General features: G+C 45.4%; 1 protein-coding gene and 1 pseudogene across 1 annotated transcript in view; one reads left to right on the top strand and one right to left on the bottom strand.

Moving 5' to 3' along the window:
* Nucleotides 1-18,249, top strand: part of LOC142189633 (uncharacterized) — a 637,493-nt pseudogene extending 619,244 nt beyond the window's left edge.
* Nucleotides 1-18,840, bottom strand: part of LOC142189686 (uncharacterized) — a 292,843-nt gene that overhangs the window by 138,594 nt on the left and 135,409 nt on the right. The window lies entirely within an intron of this gene.

Genomic DNA, 18,840 nt, shown 5'->3' with positions numbered 1-18,840 from the left:
TGTGTGTGATGTGTATGTAGCAGAGCTGAGTGTGTGTGATGTATATGTAGTAGAGCTGTGCGTGTGAGATGTGTATGTAGCAGAGCTGTGTGTGTGATGCGTATGTAGCAAAGCTGTGTGTGTGATGTGTATGTAGCAGAGCTGTGTGTGTGATGTGTATGTAGCAGAGCTGTGTGTATGTAGCAGAGCTGTGTATGTGATGTGTATGTAGCAGAGCTGTGTGTGTGATGTGTATGTAGCAGAGCTCTCTGTGTGTGATGTGTATGTAGCAGAGCTGTGTGTGACGTGTATGTAGCAGAGCTGTGTGTGATGTGTATGTAGCAGAGCTCTCTGTGTGTGATGTGTATGTAGCAGAGCTGTGTGTGACGTGTATGTAGCAGAGCTGTGTGTGATGTGTATGTAGCAGAGCTCTCTGTGTGTGATGTGTATGTAGTAGAGCTGTGTGTGTGATGTGTATGTAGCAGATCTGAGTGTGTGTGATGTGTATGTAGTAGAGCTGTGCGTGTGAGATGTGTATGTAGCAGAGCTGTCTGTGTGATGTGTATGTAGCAGAGCTGTCTGTGTGATGTGTATGTAGCAGAGCTGTCTGTGTGATGTGTATGTAGCAGAGCTGTGTGTGTGTGATGTGTATGTAGCAGAGCTGTGTGTGTGATGTGTATGTAGCAGAGCTGTGTGTGATGTGTATGTAGCAGAGCTCTCTGTGTGTGATGTGTATTTAGCAGGGCTGTGTGTGTGATGTGTATGTAGCAGAGCTGTGTGTGTGATGTGTATGTAGCAGAGCTGAGTGTGTGTGATGTATATGTAGTAGAGCTGTGCGTGTGAGATGTGTATGTAGCAGAGCTGTGTGTGTGATGCGTATGTAGCAGAGCTGTGTGTGTGATGTGTATGTAGCAGAGCTGTGTGTATGTAGCAGAGCTGTGTATGTGATGTGTATGTAGCAGAGCTGTGTGTGTGATGTGTATGTAGCAGGGCTGTGTGTGTGATGCATATGTAGCAGAGCTGTGTGTGTGATGTGTATTTAGCAGGGCTGTGTGTGTGATGTGTATGTAGCAGAGCTGTGTGTGTGATGTGTATGTAGCAGAGCTGAGTGTGTGTGATGTATATGTAGTAGAGCTGTGCGTGTGAGATGTGTATGTAGCAGAGCTGTGTGTGTGATGCGTATGTAGCAAAGCTGTGTGTGTGATGTGTATGTAGCAGAGCTGTGTGTGTGATGTGTATGTAGCAGAGCTGTGTGTATGTAGCAGAGCTGTGTATGTGATGTGTATGTAGCAGAGCTGTGTGTGTGATGTGTATGTAGCAGAGCTCTCTGTGTGTGATGTGTATGTAGCAGAGCTGTGTGTGACGTGTATGTAGCAGAGCTGTGTGTGATGTGTATGTAGCAGAGCTCTCTGTGTGTGATGTGTATGTAGCAGAGCTGTGTGTGACGTGTATGTAGCAGAGCTGTGTGTGATGTGTATGTAGCAGAGCTCTCTGTGTGTGATGTGTATGTAGTAGAGCTGTGTGTGTGATGTGTATGTAGCAGATCTGAGTGTGTGTGATGTGTATGTAGTAGAGCTGTGCGTGTGAGATGTGTATGTAGCAGAGCTGTCTGTGTGATGTGTATGTAGCAGAGCTGTCTGTGTGATGTGTATGTAGCAGAGCTGTCTGTGTGATGTGTATGTAGCAGAGCTGTGTGTGTGATGTGTATGTAGCAGAGCTGTGTGTGTGTGATGTGTATGTAGCAGAGCTGTGTGTGTGATGTGTATGTAGCAGAGCTGTGTGTGTGATGTGTATGTAGCAGAGCTCTCTGTGTGTGATGTGTATGTAGCAGAGCTGTGTGTGTGATGTGTATGTAGCAGAGCTCTCTGTGTGTGATGTGTATGTAGCAGAGCTGTGTGTGACGTGTATGTAGCAGAGCTGTGTGTGTGATGTGTATGTAGCAGAGCTCTCTGTGTGTGATGTGTATGTAGCAGATCTGTGTGTGTGATGTGTATGTAGCAGAGCTCTCTGTGTGTGATGTGTATGTAGTAGAGCTGTGTGTGTGATGTGTATGTAGCAGATCTGAGTGTGTGTGATGTGTATGTAGTAGAGCTGTGCGTGTGAGATGTGTATGTAGCAGAGCTGTCTGTGTGATGTGTATGTAGCAGAGCTGTCTGTGTGATGTGTATGTAGCAGAGCTGTGTGTGTGATGTGTATGTAGCAGAGCTGTGTGTGTGATGTGTATGTAGCAGAGCTCTCTGTGTGTGATGTGTATGTAGCAGAGCTGTGTGTGTGATGTGTATGTAGCAGAGCTCTCTGTGTGTGACGTGTATGTAGCAGAGCTGTGTGTGACGTGTATGTAGCAGAGCTGTGTGTGTGATGTGTATGTAGCAGAGCTCTCTGTGTGTGATGTGTATGTAGCAGAGCTGTGTGTGTGATGTGTATGTAGCAGAGCTGTGTGTGTGATGTGTATGTAGCAGAGCTGTGTGTGTGTGATGTGTATGTAGCAGAGCTGTGTGTGTGATGTGTATGTAGCAGAGCTGTGTGTGTGATGTGTATGTAGCAGAGCTCTCTGTGTGTGATGTGTATGTAGCAGAGCTGTGTGTGTGATGTGTATGTAGCAGAGCTCTCTGTGTGTGATGTGTATGTAGCAGAGCTGTGTGTGACGTGTATGTAGCAGAGCTGTGTGTGTGATGTGTATGTAGCAGAGCTCTCTGTGTGTGACGTGTATGTAGCAGAGCTGTGTGTGTGATGTGTATGTAGCAGAGCTCTCTGTGTGTGATGTGTATGTAGTAGAGCTGTGTGTGTGATGTGTATGTAGCAGATCTGAGTGTGTGTGATGTGTATGTAGTAGAGCTGTGCGTGTGAGATGTGTATGTAGCAGAGCTGTCTGTGTGATGTGTATGTTGCAGAGCTGTCTGTGTGATGTGTATGTAGCAGAGCTGTGTGTGTGATGTGTATGTAGCAGAGCTGTGTGTGTGATGTGTATGTAGCAGAGCTGTGTGTATGTAGCAGAGCTGTGTGTGTGATGTGTATGTAGCAGAGCTGTGTGTGTGATGTGTATGTAGCAGAGCTGTGTGTATGTAGCAGAGCTGTGTGTGTGATGTGTATGTAGCAGAGCTCTCTGTGTGTGATGTGTATGTAGCAGAGCTGTGTGTGTGATGTGTATGTTGCAGAGCTCTCTGTGTGTGACGTGTATGTAGCAGAGCTGTGTGTGTGATGTGTATGTAGCAGAGCTCTCTGTGTGTGATGTGTATGTAGCAGAGCTGTGTGTGTGATGTGTATGTAGCAGAGCTCTCTGTGTGTGATGTGTATGTAGCAGAGCTGTGTGTGTGATGTGTATGTAGCAAATCTGTGTGTGTGATGTGTATGCAGAGCTGTGTGTGTGACGTGTATGTAGCAGGGCTGTGTGTGTGATGTGTATGTAGCAGAGCTCTCTGTGTGTGATGTGTATGTAGCAAAGCTGTGTGTGTGATGTGTATGTAGCAGAGCTCTCTGTGTGTGATGTGTATGTAGCAGAGCTGTCTGTGTGATGTGTATGTAGCAGAGCTGTGTGTGTGATGTGTATGTAGCAGAGCTGTGTGTGACGTGTATGTAGCAGAGCTGTGTGTGTGACGTGTATGTAGCAGAGCTGTGTGTGTGATGTGTATGTAGCAGAGCTCTCTGTGTGTGACGTGTATGTAGCAGAGCTGTGTGTGTGATGTGTATGTAGCAGAGCTCTCTGTGTGTGATGTGTATGTAGCAGAGCTGTGTGTGTGATGTGTATGTAGCAGAGCTCTCTGTGTGTGATGTGTATGTAGCAGAGCTGTGTGTGTGATGTGTATGTAGCAAATCTGTGTGTGTGATGTGTATGCAGAGCTGTGTGTGTGACGTGTATGTAGCAGGGCTGTGTGTGTGATGTGTATGTAGCAGAGCTCTCTGTGTGTGATGTGTATGTAGCAAAGCTGTGTGTGTGATGTGTATGTAGCAGAGCTCTCTGTGTGTGATGTGTATGTAGCAGAGCTGTCTGTGTGATGTGTATGTAGCAGAGCTGTGTGTGTGATGTGTATGTAGCAGAGCTGTGTGTGACGTGTATGTAGCAGAGCTGTGTGTGTGACGTGTATGTAGCAGAGCTGTGTGTGTGATGTGTATGTAGCAGAGCTCTCTGTGTGTGATGTGTATGTAGCAGAGCTGTGTGTGACGTGTATGTAGCAGAGCTCTCTGTGTGTGATGTGTATGTAGCAGAGCTGTGTGTGTGATGTGTATGTAGCAGAGCTCTCTGTGTGTGATGTGTATGTAGCAAATCTGTGTGTGTGATGTGTATGCAGAGCTGTGTGTGTGACGTGTATGTAGCAGGGCTGTGTGTGTGATGTGTATGTAGCAGAGCTCTCTGTGTGTGATGTGTATGTAGCAAAGCTGTGTGTGTGATGTGTGTGTAGCAGAGCTGTGTGTGTGATGTGTTGGTAGCAGAGCTCTCTGTGTGTGATGTGTATGTAGCAAAGCTGTGTGTGTGATGTGTATGTAGCAGAGCTCTCTGTGTGTGATGTGTATGTAGCAAAGCTGTGTGTGTGATGTGTGTGTAGCAGAGCTGTGTGTGTGATGTGTTGGTAGCAGAGCTCTCTGTGTGTGATGTGTATGTAGCAAAGCTGTGTGTGTGACGTGTGTGTATGCAGAGCTGTGTGTGTGACGTGTATGTAGCAGAGCTGTGTGTGTGATGTGTATGTAGCAGAGCTCTCTGTGTGTGATGTGTATGTAGTAGAGCTGTGTGTGTGATGTGTATGTAGCAGAGCTCTCTGTGTGTGATGTGTATGTAGCAGAGCTCTCTGTGTGTGATGTGTATGTAGCAGAGCTGTGTGTGTGATGTGTATGTAGCAGAGCTCTCTGTGTGTGATGTGTATGTAGCAAAGCTGTGTGTGTGATGTGTATGCAGAGCTGTGTGTGATGTGTATGTAGCAGAGCTGTGTGTGTGATGTGTATGTAGCAGAGCTCTATGTGTGTGATGTGTATGTAGTAGAGCTGTGTGTGAGTGACATGTATGTAGCAAAGCTGTGTGTGTGACGTGTATGTAGCAGGGCTGTGTGTGTGACATGTATGTAGCAGAGCTGTGTGTGTGTCGTATATGTAGCAGAGCTGTGTGTGTGATGCGTATGTAGCAGAGCTGTGTGTGATGTGTATGTAGCAGGGCTGTGTGTGTGATGCGTATGTAGTAGAGCTGTGTGTGTGATGTGTATGTAGCAGGGCTGTGTGTGTGATGCGTATGTAGCAGAGCTGTGTGTGTGATGTGTATGTAGCAGAGCTCTCTGTGTGTGATGTGTATGTAGTAGAGCTGTGTGTGTGATGTGTATGTAGCAGAGCTCTCTGTGTGTGATGTGTATGTAGCAAAGCTGTGTGTGTGATGTGTATGTAGCAGAGCTCTCTGTGTGTGATGTGTATGTAGCAGAGCTGTGTGTGTGACATGTATGTAGTAGAGCTGTGTGTGAGTGACATGTATGTAGCAAAGCTGTGTGTGTGACGTGTATGTAGCAGGGCTGTGTGTGTGACATGTATGTAGCAGAGCTGTGTGTGTGTCGTATATGTAGCAGAGCTGTGTGTGTGATGCGTATGTAGCAGAGCTGTGTGTGATGTGTATGTAGCAGGGCTGTGTGTGTGATGCGTATGTAGTAGAGCTTTGTGTGTGATGTGTATGTAGCAGGGCTGTGTGTGTGATGCGTATGTAGCAGAGCTGTGTGTGTGATGTGTATGTAGCAGAGCTCTCTGTGTGTGATGTGTATGTAGCAAAGCTGTGTGTGACGTGTATGTAGCAGAGCTGTGTGTGATGTGTATGTAGCAGAGTTGTGTGTGTGGTGTGTATGTAGCAGAGCTCTCTGTGTGTGATGTGTATGTAGCAGAGCTGTGTGTGTGATGTGTATGTAGCAGAGCTCTCTGTGTGTGATGTGTATGTAGCAGAGCTCTCTGTGTGATGTGTATGTAGCAGAGCTTTGTGTGTGATGTGTATGTAGCAGAGCTGTGTGTGTGATGTGTATGTAGCAGAGCTGTGTGATGTGTATGTAGCAGAGCTGTGTGTGATGTGTGTGTAGCAGAGCTGTGTGTGATTTGTATGTAGCAGAGCTGTGTTTGTGATGTGTATGTAGCAGAGCTGTGTGTATGTAGCATTGCTGTGTGTGTGATGTGTATGTAGCAGAGCTGTGTGTGTGATGTGTATGTAGCAAAGCTCTCTGTGTGTGATGTGTATGTAGCAGAGCTGTGTGTGTGACGTGTATGTAGCAGAGCTGTGTGTGTGATGTGTATGTAGCAGAGCTGTGTATGGCTGATGTGTATGTAGTAGAGCCGTGTGTGTGATGTGTATGTAGCAGAGCTGTGTGTGTGATGTGTATGTAGCAGAGCTGTATGTGTGTGATGTGTATGTACCTTAGATCTCTCTTCCTTGCACCTTCCATATATAATAACCTGGATTACAGCCACAATCTTTCCATCTCTGGTAACTTTCTTTTCTTGCTATCACTGACATCCTCGGACATCTCCTTCTCTCTTCTGCGTCTTTTTCATGTATTACATATGTTACATAGACTTGTTTACCATCAGATATGAGCTGTAGACGGCCATTTCTTATAAAATCTTTCCTTCTGCCTTATAAAAGAAGACTGTGGAATAAGAAATGACATAAAGCTTCCTGGGAAAAGATGAATGTGATTTTCCTCCTTATGACGTGAGCACCTTACAATCTGCATGACTGTGTAAGGAGAAGGAGCAGAATTGTAGATGTGACATCTAGTTCCTTGTAAGAAGCCATATGTGCTCTAAGCATCAGGCCGCTCTCTACAAGGCAGTGCTGTCTAATCTTTAGGCCTCGCACAGTGGCGTAACTAGGTATGGCGGGGCAATCTGCATCTCATTATTACTTTCCAACCTGGGATGACCTTTCTCATGAAATAAGAATTTAAAATATTTATGTGTAAACCAACATTTTACACTAATTCTAGATGTATATATCACAGAAGAGAGATAATGATCACATACTGGTCTGGCCACTCCCGTCTTGGCCTAAGGATGAACAGGTTATAGAACCGGTTTCTACTCCCACCTTCAAAGATGATAAGGAGTTCTAACCCAACCATCAACATTCCACACGCCTTATCCCCTGAAGGGGTCTCTTAGACTCTAAACAGACATTCTTATAAAGTTTATATAAGAAAAAGGTTACAAGATGGCTGACAGAATACAAGATGGAGGATGTGATCCTAACATCGGATATAGTAATATGACCAATACAAGAAGTCGCATTGAATTGCAGCAATTCCTTAGACAGAAAAATGTAATCTATGCAATGGTCTGATTCACCAAAATGTGAGTAAAAGGAGTAATCTTTGGTTGTTGGGTGCTGAGTGCGCCATACATCAACCAAATGAAGGTGCTGCAACGATTTCATTAGTCTGCTAAGTAGATGCTGTGAGAAGGGGATGGAAGAAGAAGGCGAATCTAGGGAATAGTTAAGCACAACGTTGAAGTCACCTCCCAACACAAGGTGTCCTTCCTTAAACATAGCCAGAGTCTTCATAGTGTGTACAAGTGATCTACCCTTTGTTGGGGGCATAGATATTGGCAAATGCGTAGGGTACGGATGCTATAGAGCCCGTAACAAACAAGACTCTTCCCTGAGCATCAGCATAAAGCCGGTTCAGTTTAAAAGGAACATTTTGATGGAATAAAATGGACACCTTTTGAGGCCTACTAAGGATTCATGGAATGAAAGCCCTGGGTGTATTCTCTAGTGGGTAGCTTAGGTATCTTATTTGTCCTAAAGTGCGTCTCCTGGTGGAAAACGATGGTAGATTTCAATTTGCGAAGAACGAGTAAAATGTGGTGACGTTTTTGAGGCGGGCGCATGTTGGCCCGACATCTTCAATGAGATCGAATCAGACCAGGACAGGTCATCTGTCGCACAGGGGATGAGATCACATGTTGTAGGTGAATGGGGGAATAATAGAAGCCAGCAAGCAGATGCAGCGTTAATCAGCATTCCCGAAGATGGGTGGGATGCCTTGTTTATTTATACCCTTTCTGACAGAGTGTAACAAGGTGTAACCACAAATACAATTGGTTAACATATATTTTCAAATGCTTTTAGATGAGTTATGCAATATTGTGTTCTTCACATCTTATCTAATAACAATGATTACTTAGCAATTGTTAGCACGCAAATGGCTTATCTTATCTTAAAGGGGCTCTATCAGCAAAATCATGCTGATAGAGCCCCACATATGCGTGAATAGCCTTTAAAAAGGCAATTCATGCACCGTAAGTGTTATATTAAACTACCCCCCCCCCCCCCATTTTAAAGTAATACCCTACTTCGCATGCGCCTAGGACTTTTTTTTATATCCATGTCAGTTCGCGAGCGCCGGAGGAGGACGGGACCGGAGGACATCGGAGGAAGAAGAGGCGTGGATGAAGAAGAAGACACACCCTGAATGCCCGCCCAGGCTGCACGATGCGTAAGTAGATCACATTCTTTTTTAGGGTTTTATTTTAAAACGGGGGGAGGGGGGGGTAGTTTAATATAACATTTACGGTGCCTGAATAGCCTTTTTAAAGGCTATTCACGCATATGTGGGGCTCTATCAGTGTAACACTCAGGAAGGCCAGGGCTGGTATCACGGGTAATATATCAGATGTGACCGGCTTTTAGGGGGTCCCTGGGTCCCAAATGTGCACAAAATCTCCTTTTTGATGTCCCCGACTACCCACCTCCACGTGATATCTGACAATGACAACAGACAACCAGGTCTCGGGGGTAGTCGTTGCGCTTTTACTAGCAGGACAAAGTAATACAAATGTACATATGGAGTAATTCTTCACATACAATACAGCGATCTTTGTAGGTAGTGTCCAATTAGCAGGTGATGGAGCTTGGAGCAAGAATGCTTTGGATAGTTTAAATAGTAGTTGCTTGGGTAGTTAAACTTGTATATACTTGTAAAGATGGCCTGTATCCAGGGGGTTAGTCCTCAACAAACTGGGTACACGTATGTAGAAGAGCAAATACAATTTTTGACATCGGGAGACCTTCACATTCTGCCAGACTGGCTATGAGCTTCTTAAATATAGATTTGTCCCAAAGACTTACTTGAATAGAGAGATATGTGTAGAAGTCCCAGATGTATGAATAAAACAGGTCTGTAAACTTTAGTTCTTGTAGGCTTGGAGCTTCAGAGGAAAACACTCTCTGAGGAGAATCCTGAGTACAGAGGAAAATCCATCTCTGTTTGGAGTGCCCTGAGACTTGGCTGCCATTTTCAGCTTCACATGTCCACAGCTTCACACAAAAGACCCAGACAAAAGGTTCTCAACCCCCCTCGAGGGGGCTGTAACTTCTCCTCCTCCAGGCTAGTCTGATTAGTCCTGAAGGTCACCTGATCATACTGGACATTCCTGTACACTGGCAACTCAAATTACAATGGCAAGTATAGGCAGGTGTAGTTCACAAAAACATCCACAAGATGGCGCATTAATAGACCCCCCTGTGTTCTGGCTCTGGTAAAATAGAAACACTGGTAAATATATAGAAGGAATGAAGGGAGAGGAATCTCTTTACCTTATATGCAAATGCCCATACCATCTCGGTCTTCAAGGACTATTAAAGGGAATGGGACGAGCAGTACCGGGACATTACATCAGCATGATTTTGCTGATAGAGCTCCTTTAAGATAAGGCTACTGAGTCAGCGTAGATCCACAAGTCAGCTAGTTCAGCAAACAGCAAGGCACCATTTTATGCATAACAGAAATTAGGAACATATAGTCTTTTAATCCAGAGTCTTGTTAAGAGCCTTGAGAGGAGAGAGAAACTGGGGGCTCCTTCATCACACGAGACACCAAAATCAGGAATAGGAGGTTAGGAAGAGAGAAGACAGGGAGGGGAAAGGAGGTAAGATGAAAGAAAGTGTATTAGAAATTGAGAAGAGGTTTCTTTGGATTAGAGAAACAACCAGCTAGTTTATTCTCAAACAACCCGACCGTAGGATCTGTGTACTTCCTAGGTCTTAACGAAACCACAATATTCAGGTCAAAGAACGTGACACAAAATAAGGCATTAGCATGAGGGTGGAGTAGTTCCCAATCAGAATAGGTGTGATATTCACCAATTGCAAGAGATAATATATCTATAGCACAGTCGGTCAGAAGGTGTCATGAAGCCTTAATATGGATAACACGCAATGATAAGTCAATAGGCGGCGATATGCCCCCAAAACAATGGGAATTAAAGTATATTTAAGAATAGCGGCTCATCAAAAATCCCACGTGACCAGGGGTGTAACTTGCAGGGTAGCAGCTGCCACGGGGCTCAGGACATTAGGGGCCCGGCGACAGCCGCTACCACTGCGTTTTTGTTTTTTTTTCTTAATAGGCTGTTACCGACTAGAGTTACTGCAGACAGTAACGGGCCCTATTTACTTATCAATCCTGGCAGGGGCCCCACAAACACTATTATTACACTCGGGTCTTAACGTCATTGAAGATGGCCGACACCACTGAGGAGTGCAGCGAAGCAAGGGATAGGTAATCAACAGTGGTTTTTATGTTGTGTCCCCCTCAGAAAAGACCCCAAAGTATAATAATTATTCATTGGTGTTCACTATGGGGCATAATACTGTGTGCAGGGGTCACTATGGGGCAAAATACTGTGTGCAGGGGCCACTATGGGGCATAATACTGTGTGTAGGGGTCACTATGGGGGATAATACTGTGTGCAGGGGCCACTATGGGGGATAATACTGTGTGCAGGGGCCACTATGGTGAATAATACTGTGTGCAGGGGCCACTATGGGGGATAATACTGTGTGCAGGGGCCACTATGGGGGATAATACTGTGTGCAGGGGTCACTATGGGGGATAATACTGTGTGCAGGGGCCACTATCGGACATAATACTGTGTGCAGGGGCCACTATGGGGGATTATACTGTGTGCAGGGGTCACTATGGGGCATAATACTGTGTGCAGGGGTCACTATGGGACATAATACTGTGTGTAGGGGTCACTATGGGGGATAATACTGTGTGCAGGGGCCACTATGGGGGATAATACTGTGTGCAGGGGCCACTATGGTGAATAATACTGTGTGCAGGGGCCACTATGGGGGATAATACTGTGTGCAGGGGCCACTATGGGGGATAATACTGTGTGCAGGGGTCACTATGGGGGATAATACTGTGTGCAGGGGCCACTATGGGACATAATACTGTGTGCAGGGGCCACTATGGGGGATTATACTGTGTGCAGGGGCCACTATGGGGGATTATACTGTGTGCAGGGGCCACTATGGGGCATAATACTGTGTGCAGGGGTCACTATGGGGGGATAATACTGTGTGCAGGGCTCACTATGGGGCATAATACTGTGTGCAGGGGCCACTATGGGGCATAAAACTGTGTGCAGGGGTCACTATGGGGCATAATACTGTGTGCAGGGGTCACTATGGGGATAATACTGTGTGCAGGGGCCACTATGGGGATAATACTGTGTGCAGGGGCCACTATGGGGAATAATACTGTGTGCAGGGGTCACTATGGGACATAATACTGTGTGCAGGGGTCACTATGGGGGATAATACTGTGTGCAGGGGCCACTATGGGGCATAATACTGTGTGCAGGGGTCACTATGAGACATAATACTGTGTGCAGGGGCCACTATGGGGCATAATACTGTGTGCAGGGGTCACTATGGGACATAATACTGTGTGCAGGGGCCACTATAGGACATAATACTTTGTGCAGGGGCCACTATGGGGATAATGCTGTGTGCAGGGGCCACTATGGGGCATAATACTGTGTGCAGGGGTCACTATGGGACATAATACTGTGTGCAGGGGCCACTATGGGACATAATACTGTGTGCAGGGGCCACTATGGGACATAATACTGTGTGCAGGGGCCACTATGGGGATAATACTGTGTGCAGGGGCCACTATGGGGCATAATACTGTGTATAGGGACCAATATGGGACATAATACTGTGTGCAGGGGTCACTATGGGACATAATACTGTGTGCAGGGGCCACTATGGGACATAATACTGTGTGCAGGGGTCACTATGGGACATAATACTGTGTGCAGGGGTCACTATGGGACATAATACTGTGTGCAGGGGCCACTATAGGACATAATACTGTGTGCAGGGGTCACTATGGGACATAATACTGTGTGCAGGGGTCACTATGGGACATAATATTGTGTGCAGGGGCCACTATAGGACATAATACTTTGTGCAGGGGCCACTATGGGGATAATACTGTGTGCAGGGGCCACTATGGGGCATAATACTGTGTGCAGGGGTCACTATGGGACATAATACTGTGTGCAGGGGCCACTATGGGACATAATACTGTGTGCAGGGGCCACTATGGGACATAATACTGTGTGCAGGGGCCACTATGGGGATAATACTGTGTGCAGGGGCCACTATGGGACATAATACTGTGTGCAGGGGTCACTATGGGACATAATACTGTGTATAGAGGCCACTATGGGACATAATACTGTGTGCAGGGGCCACTATGGGGGATAATACTGTGTGCAGGGGCCACTATGGGGATAATACTGTGTGCAGGGGCCACTATGGGACATAATACTGTGTGCAGGGGTCACTATGGGACATAATACTGTGTATAGGGGCCACTATGGGACATAATACTGTGTGCAGGGGTCACTATGGGACATAATACTGTGTGCAGGGGCCACTATGGGACATAATACTGTGTGCAGGGGTCACTATGGGACATAATACTGTGTGCAGGGGTCACTATGGGACATAATACTGTGTGCAGGGGCCACTATGGGGGATAATACTGTGTGCAGGGGTCACTATGGGGGATAATACTGTGTGCAGGGGCCACTATGGGGGATTATACTGTGTGCAGGGGCCACTATGGGGCATAATACTGTGTGCAGGGGCCACTATGGGGGATAATACTGTGTGTAGGGGCCACTATGGGGGATTATACTGTGTGCAGGGGCCACTATGGGGCATAATACTGTGTGCAGGGGCCACTATGGGGGATTATACTGTGTGCAGGGGCCACTATGGGGCATAATACTGTGTGCAGGGGTCACTATGGGACATAATACTGTGTGCAGGGGCCACTATGGGGGATAATACTGTGTGCAGGGGTCACTATGGGGGATAATACTGTGTGCAGGGTCACTATGGGGGATAATACTGTGTGCAGGGGTCACTATGGGGGATAATACTGTGTGCAGGGGTCACTATGGGGGATAATACTGTGTGCAGGGGCCACTATGGGGGATAATACTGTGTGCAGGGGCCACTATGGGACATAATACTGTGTGCAGGGTCCACTATGGGGGATAATACTGTGTACAGGGGCCACTATGGGGGATAATACTGTGTGCTGGGGCCACTATGAGACATAATACTGTGTGCAGGGGTCACTATGGGGGATAATACTGTGTGTAGGGGCCACTATGGGACATAATACTGTGTGCAGGGGCCACTATGGGAGATAATACTGTGTGCAGGGGCCACTATGGGGCATAATACTGTGTGCAGGGGCCACTATGGGGCATAATACTGTGTGCAGGGGCCACTATGGGAGATAATACTGTGTGCAGGGGCCACTATGGGGCATAATACTGTGTGCAGGGGCCACTATGGGGCATAATACTGTGTGCAGGGGCCACTATGGGACATAATACTGTGTGCAGGGGCCACTATGGGAGATAATACTGTGTGCAGGGGCCACTATGGGGCATAATACTGTGTGCAGGGGCCACTATGGGGGATAATACTGTGTGCAGGGCCACTATGGGGGATAATACTGTGTGCAGGGGTCACTATGGGGGATAATACTGTGTGCAGGGGCCACTATGGGGGATAATACTGTGTGCAGGGGCCACTATGGGGCATATTAGAGTGCGCAGGAATGCCAGGGGGTGAGGTCGGGGTTGTCGGTCGGGGGGCCACCCATTCCTAGTTACGCCATTACTTGTAGTATTCATATAAGGAAACAATAAAATGGACCAAAAACCTAAAGAACATGCTGGAAGACGTCGGCGCTATCACAAATATAAATATATGAAAATAAATCATTTTTACATATAAATGAAATAAAATCCCCTTCTGTATATATCATGTCCTGGAGCCAAATAGGATAATAGACAACCCTGAGAGACGGCTAATGTCTGGTCATGTGATTCTGTGACTCCTCCCACACAGGTGACATCATCACAGGTCCTTTAGCTTAGTACGATTCTTCTGCAAAGATGAAGTTATAAAAGCAGGACCTGATCATGTGACTCCTTGACTCCTCCTACACCTATGACATCACCACAGGTCCTGTGAGCAGACGGCTGCTGCACCTGAGGAGGTAAGTGGGTAGAGTCTAGACTGGAGTTGCTGGAGGGAGAAACTGCTGGAACCAACTGCAATGTAGACTGTTCAGTACTGAGGGGACTAGAATGGAGAGATTACAGGAGCTGCCGCCAGAAACTCCAATCTATTCCCCTCAGTACAGGAGCAGCGAGAGGGAAGTGTCTATAGGGAGGAGCCAGAACTGGCCAAGACAGACATTGTATATGTATATGGTATCAATAGGAATATAGGAGATACACATTCCTGGACATGTATACATATGGCACTGAGATATATATAGCTGAGGTTCAACTTTCCTATCAGTGGCGCGTGATTCTCCACAGTTTCCATGTTGGTTATTCCCAATGGCGCCATTTCTCCACTCACAATACACTTTCACCAAAGCAGCGCACGAACAGTTCACAACCTGCGCTGTTGGAGAAATACGGTCACCCTTGGCCCAACAGCCAATAATCATCCCTTGTGCAACTCTGATAAATCGTCTCCTTTACCCGAGACAACAATGAGATTCTGGGGGCAATGGTGGCTCAGTAGTTAGCACTGCAGCCTTGCAGCGCTTGAGTCCTGGGTTCGAATCCCGCCAGGAACAAAATCTGCAAGGAGTTTATATGTTCTTCCCATGTTTGTGTAGATTTCCACCCATTATACAAAGACACACTGATGGGAAAAAAAAAGTCCATTGTGATCCCTATATGGGGCTCATAATCTATATTCTGTTCAGCCTATCACACACCTTATATACCCACCAAGCCGGCCCACAACAAGTCACTTCCTTCCTGAGCTACACGCTGCCGACGTCAGAAGTAGGAGGTGGTGATAATAATGGGACTCAACTCTTCTATTTATTCCATGGGATTCCGTGTAGTGATTACATTGTCTCATCTTCTCTCCATTCAGGTTCCTACAATATAGAATCCTCTCAGTATCTTCTATATAAGAGAATATTCCTGATTGATCCATCAGGGATGGAAAGAGACAGGAACAAGATGGCGGAAAGTCTATTAAATCTCACCCTAGAGATCATCTACCAGCTTACTGGAGAGGTGAGAGATTCTGATGATGTCATCATGACATCATTCTTATCTATAGTAATAACAGATGATAGGACTGGAGAGGTGATGGACTCTGGACATGTATGTAGTGAGATTTATTAATGTGTCTCCCCATAACCAGGATTACACAGTAGTGAAGAAGACCTCTAGTGGGCGCTGTCAGGCTCCTGTGTATGATGGATATGGAGGAACCCTGAGCCCAATCCCGGAGCCTGCACCTCACCCCCTGATACAGGAGATCAATGGACAGAAGATCCTAGAACTCACCCACAAGATGCTGGAGCTGCTGACTGGAGAGGTGACACTGCTGGGAATGCTGGGACATTATACAGTACCTGGAGGGGTCGGGGTGATGACTGTATCATTTTGTTGTCAGGTTCCTATAAGGTGTCAGGATGTCGCTGTCTATTTCTCCATGGAGGAGTGGGAGTATTTAGAAGGACACAAGGATCTGTACAAGGAGGTGATGATGGAGGACCACCAGCCCCTCACATCAGCAGGTAATAGACATGACTATATACACATGGACTTCCATTATTTGTATGTACAGAATGAATTCAGCCCCTGTCTGTGTTTCCTACAGGTAGATCCAGTAAGAGGACAACACCGGAGAGATGTCCCAGTCCTCTTCTTCCACAGGATGATCAGGTAGATGGAGATATTCCCTATGATGTGTAGACGGACTGTGAAGTCCTAGAACATTCTCTGTGACTTCCCCATTTGTCTGGTGACTTTTACATTATTTGTTTCACAGATTTTCCATCAGGATAAAGATGTGAGCGACATTAATGTTATATCTATGGGAATAAAGGAAGAGCCCTATGTGAGTGGTGATGAGGAGTGTGAGGAGGACATTCCTACAGGGAACCGCCCAGGTGAGGAGTCACCACTATATAAAGCACAGAAGGGTCACTGATTCTATTCAGACATTGTTTAGACTATTTGTTGTTCCCCGATTCAGGTAAAATACTAATAATACCTGAATATAAATGTGATACCGCTATAGGGGGTAATAAATGTAGTATAGAATCGAACGTACAGCAGAAATATGGACTTGACATCGATGTGAACGAGGCAAATTTCTTCCTCACCGGCTGTCAGTCCTCGTGAAGGGAAAGAATTGACCAGAATTATATATCAGATTATTTCAGGTAGCGGAAAAATAATCCTCCTGCTCGATCTTCAGGCAGATTCCACCTCAGAGCTCTATGGAAATAAATGGGGGGTGGAAAATCCCGCCTGGCCAGTAAGGAATCTGATGGAGATTCGGGGGCTGATTTGGTAAAGCGGAAAAATTCTTCTTCTGAATTCCTGAAGCAGCTTCTACAAATGTCACTGTGTAAACCTCACCTTAGACCCCAATCACACTATGGAATCCAGACTAGAAAATCTGGTCTGTACATCAGTCACATTTCCTGGCCTGAACTCTGTCCACACACCAGGACTCCCCGTATCTTAGTGATCTATGACGCTAGGAGTCCCTGCTTCCTTGTGACTCCACAGACCCTACTACATACTGTATGGGACAGCAGATCCGCGGTGAGTTCAGGCTGGGAAATCCAGCAGATGTGGTTTGGATTCTATTGTGTGTATGGGGTGTAATACAGTAAGATTTATGGCATCCTACAGTATTATTCCACATAAGTGGCCATATTTAAGCAGCCATGGATTGTGTTCACCTCTACAGTGACAGTGGTGGTGTCTCCTGCCCCGCTTTATTACTATTCACTATCACTGACCTCCGTCTCAGCACAGTGAATACTAGTGAAGTAGGCCACGCTGCCGCCATTTGCTGCCTGTGCCACTGACTTCTTATTCACACAGTCCGAAGCGTCTCAGGCAGCGGCAGCTCAGTGGGGAATATACTTATAAGGTAATGTTATTCAGAAATAGTAACATCAGTTTTCTTCTTGTCAGATGACTGTACCAGGAGCTCAGAGGGACATCTGATACCTACAGATTATAAAGCAGAGGATCATAGTATCACACAAGATCCATATGAAGAACATGTCATTACCCCAGATATACCCTCAGCCCTTCAGAAGAAAGATCTTTCTTCTAATTCATCGGCGTCTGTTAAAAAAAATAGAATATGTAGAAAGGGTGCTATACTTCAGAAAACTCACACAGGAAAGAAGCCATATTCATGCCCAGAATGTGGGAAATGTTTTATTTGGAAATCAAAACTTGTTATGCATCAAAGAACTCACACAGGGGAGAAGTTTTATTTTTGTTCAGAATGTGGGAAATATTTTGCTCGTAAATCAAATCTTGTTAATCATCAAAGAATTCACACAGGAGAGAAGTCTTATTCTTGCTCAGAATGTGGGAAATATTTTGCTCGGAAATCAAATCTTGTTAATCATCAAAGAACTCACACAGGGGAAAAGCCTTACACTTGCTCAGAATGTGGGAAATGTTTCACTTGGAAATCAGGCCTTCTTAATCATCAAAGAATTCACACAGGAGAGAAGTCTTATTCTTGCTCACAATGTGGGAAATGTTTTGCTCAGAAATCAATCCTTATTAGGCATCAAATAACTCACACAGGGGAGAAGCCTTACACTTGCTCAGAATGTGAGAAATGTTTTAGTTTGAAATCAGGCCTTGTTAAGCATCAAAGAACTCACACAGGGGAGAAGCCTTACACTTGCTCAGAATGTGGGAAATGTTTTACTTGGAAATCAGTCCTTGTTAAGCATCAAATAACTCACACAGGAGAGAAGCCGTATTCTTGCTCACAATGTGGGAAATGTTTTATTCGGAAATTAGGCCTTGTTAGGCATCAAAGAACTCACACAGAGGAGAAGCAAATTGTAAGTGGATTTTCAACCTGAAGTCATTGACCCGTCTACGTTGTAAGAAAGAACTTATATTCACAGGGTTTGGGTTTTTTTTAAGGTTAAATTATTTATTTTTCTTTAACTCCTTCATGCATTCTTATGTACATGTGCGCGGGCGAATGTTGGTTGTTGCTTCATCTCCACGTATGTGATGGTGGTTGAGCGGGCTCAGAAGCAGAGCCCGTACGATCATCATGAGAAAAATATGCAAAAAACAAAACAAGCCACTTAAGGTAATTTTCAGACAACAGAACAAACTACTATGTCAAAAAACAGAAATCACCAAAAACAAAATTGCTAAAATATTAAATACTAGTAGAATCCCCGCGGCTTCACTCACAGGAAATATGTTAAATTTTTGGTTATGCGAGCTAAAGTAAAATTTTCAGTGTCACACTGAAATTGACATTTTCACAGAGCTACAGTAAACCTTTTTTTCCACTTAATTTTTATTATTTTGTCATTTTACTAATTTATCGTAACATTGATGTGAACAGCAACTTATTTTTTTATGTCAACATTTTTATTGATTTTACATATTCAATACATATTATGTAGTACAAACTATTACAACTATTTTTATTTTTTTTTTACATTAAAGATTATTAAGGGGTTTACAAAA

This window comes from Leptodactylus fuscus, chromosome 1 (assembly GCF_031893055.1).
Source record: "Leptodactylus fuscus isolate aLepFus1 chromosome 1, aLepFus1.hap2, whole genome shotgun sequence".
In the NCBI taxonomy this organism is placed as follows: Eukaryota; Metazoa; Chordata; class Amphibia; order Anura; family Leptodactylidae; genus Leptodactylus; species Leptodactylus fuscus.
Note: the sequence above shows the minus strand (reverse complement) of the source record. Positions and strands in the feature narration are given on the sequence as shown.